Here is a 2,839-nt window from a genome sequence, read left to right as displayed (position 1 = left end):
CAGCTGCTTGGATTGAGATGTCCTAAAATGTTTTAGTGTTCTTCAGCCCCCATATGTATATTTATACCATCTCCAGTGATTTTTTTCCTTTGCAGTTTTATGCCGCAATACTCTTCCTCTCCTTCACATCTGGAGATGTGACTGGAATCTGATACATAAATAATGTGCCCTTGTGTTACTGATTCAGTGTCCGGAGATGTGATGAGTTTACATTTATTTGTTTGGCAGATGCTTTTATCCAAAGTAACTTTAGAGTCCATTCAAGGTGTACATTTTATTAACACATGCGTTTCCTAGGGAATGTAAAACAGGACCTTGGTATTGCAAAAGTCATACATAACTCTTCAAACTCATCCCATGACATGCTTGTCTCTGCATTTGATTTGATGGCATGAAGTGCAAATAATTCTATGTAATTTTACACGTCCTTCTGACTTTGGTCCACAGGTGAGGCGTATATGAGGCTGAATAATCTAGAGGAGGCAGGGCATTGGTACAGAGAGTCACTGAAGGCCAAACCTGACCATATTCCTGCCCACCTGACCTATGGAAAACTGCTGTCTGTCATGGTGAGTCAAGCTGACAAGTGCATTAATACCCCTTTGTGTTTGTGAGCTTTTCTTCTGCCAAACGGTCATTGTGAATGACATGTGGAAGATAAAACAAAATAGTGGTGGTGCCTAAAAATGCGAGACCGCATTGAAAATCTGCAATTAATAAGTAATATTTAAACCTACAATTTATTAATTTATTTACTTGCACTTACAATTGCAATGGTTAAGCCAAGAATTATTCATTTATTTATTTATTGTATTTTTATATTCATGTTTAGGTCAAATAGAAGCATTTTTACTAGTGGTCTCAGGCTTTTCTGCTGTATTTTTAACTCACTATTGCTGCTATTAAATTTTCAGTATGAATGTAAAAACCTGAAGCTAAATGGATTTGAGAAAGCATAGTTAAATATTAAATACATTCAGTTTTCATTTCAAACTTGAAAAGGGGAGACCAAGTGGAAAGAAGAGACCAAAGATATCTGGTTATTAAAATCATTTGAGTCACAGATGACCCTTCATGAGCCTCTTAATGCTGAGGTTTCTTTTAATTGCTTTGTCCTTGAGAGGAACATTAACACAAAAATGTCTCTCAGACACGAACATCACTGTTATGATGCCTTTAAAAATCTGCATACGATATAACAGTCGTCCAGTCGCTTGTGATATTTTCCTCTCTGACCACTATGATGTAAACGGAGAGATGTGATGAAGAAAGGTCGAGCAGCTGCGTCCCCCCCAGGACGTGATATCTCATATCCTCCCTCTAATCTGATTTGGGTTTGTGTCCCGGCACGGCTGGTCAAGAGTCCAGACTCTTGCCTCAAACCTGTTTGCTCGCTTTAAATTCCCCTCACTGGCCTGTGTGCCTAATAAACAGCTTAAAACCAGTTATTATCCCTCAAGCACCGCGTTTAATGTAATTACTCTTTCCTTATTGAAAACAGGTTACTGGTGAACTTTTGACCAGCTGTCGAGGAACTGCAGTGTATTTGCTGGGTTACTCTGTGTCAAGCTGTCAGGACAGCGTCAGACAAAATGACTGAAGTTATGGCATGCTGTATTTGAACGATTCAGACATTTACTGTTCTGTCCAGCCTTGTGTAGAGTTTCGCAGTCTGTTTTGAACTTCTATTGGAATTATGTTTCTGAAAACCTCTAAAGCTATTTTAAATCGTGGATTGAGGCTAAAACAATAGCTTGTTTTGTATTTTCCCTTTTGGATTCAAATCTGAAGCTATTTAGTGCTTTTTGAAACCTTGACTTATAGGCCTGTACATTTGATAAACGTTCTTGGATGTAGTTGAATGCTTTTCAGGAACCGTAGCAAAGGAGAGCATGAAATGCTACAGCTTTCCAAGGTACTACTTTATCCTCTTATCAGAGTTGTTTGCCACAGAACCGTTCAGTAAATTAAGCATAATATAACCTCACTGCTTATGACAAGAACATGCAAAGGTAACACCAACATGGAAGCAATCAGCACTGAACTGTAAAGGAAGTGTACTTTATTAGAAAGTGTACTAACCATAAAAAAGGTATACTTTCCCCACACTTTGATGATGTCTAGCATCATATAAAGCACAAAATTAAAGGGTCTGGTTATGATTGTGTCCCTTCATTAATAATGTTGGGTGCAGGTGTAATTATTTCTTAATTTCTCCACAGGGACAGAAGTCTGAAGCAGAGCATTACTTCCTGAAGGCAATAAAGCTGGATCCTGCGAGAGGAAACTGCTATATGCATTACGGTACAATCTGATTTCCTTTCTGACTGATTTGCTTCCCTTCTAATTTTTAAAAAATATTTTTTGATATACACTTGATATTTTATTTGATAGTGTCTTTAAATATTCCACCATTTATTTATTTTATTTTTTAATAAAATGTATTATTATTACTATTATTAAATATAGTTTGTTTTTCCTGTTTATTATTATTATTATTACACAGAATTTATGTAAATGTTTTTAAAATTTAGAATTCTTTTATAATATTATATATTGTAATTTATTATGATTATTTATTACAGTTATGATTATTTTTATATACTGATTTTATATACTTAGGTTCACTATGCCTCATGTCCTTCATGCTCCACTCTTCCTTTCTTTGTCTCTGTGTGTTTTTGGAAGCTTGTGCTGCGTATCTGCACTGATCTCTGACTGTTCGACCTGCGGGCTTCTGGCCTGCTGTGTTTGAGTTGTTTTCAATCCTGTGAGCTCCTCTTTCTTTCTTTCTTGTCTGTCAGGTCAGTTTCTGTTGGAAGAGTCTCGTCTGGGAGAG

General features: G+C 36.6%; 1 long non-coding RNA gene across 1 annotated transcript; it reads left to right on the top strand.

Annotated features, from left to right (window-relative positions):
• The first annotated feature begins 452 nt into the window (after positions 1 to 452).
• On the top strand, positions 453 to 2,839 carry LOC107579767 (uncharacterized). The gene is made up of 3 exons (XR_001608529.1): positions 453 to 569; positions 2,223 to 2,304; positions 2,805 to 2,839. It is a non-coding gene; the product is annotated as an uncharacterized lncRNA (long non-coding RNA).

Source organism: Sinocyclocheilus grahami, unplaced genomic scaffold (assembly GCF_001515645.1).
Source record: "Sinocyclocheilus grahami isolate Dianchi unplaced genomic scaffold, SAMN03320097.WGS_v1.1 scaffold20051.1, whole genome shotgun sequence".
NCBI lineage: Eukaryota > Metazoa > Chordata > Actinopteri > Cypriniformes > Cyprinidae > Sinocyclocheilus > Sinocyclocheilus grahami.
Note: the sequence above shows the minus strand (reverse complement) of the source record. Positions and strands in the feature narration are given on the sequence as shown.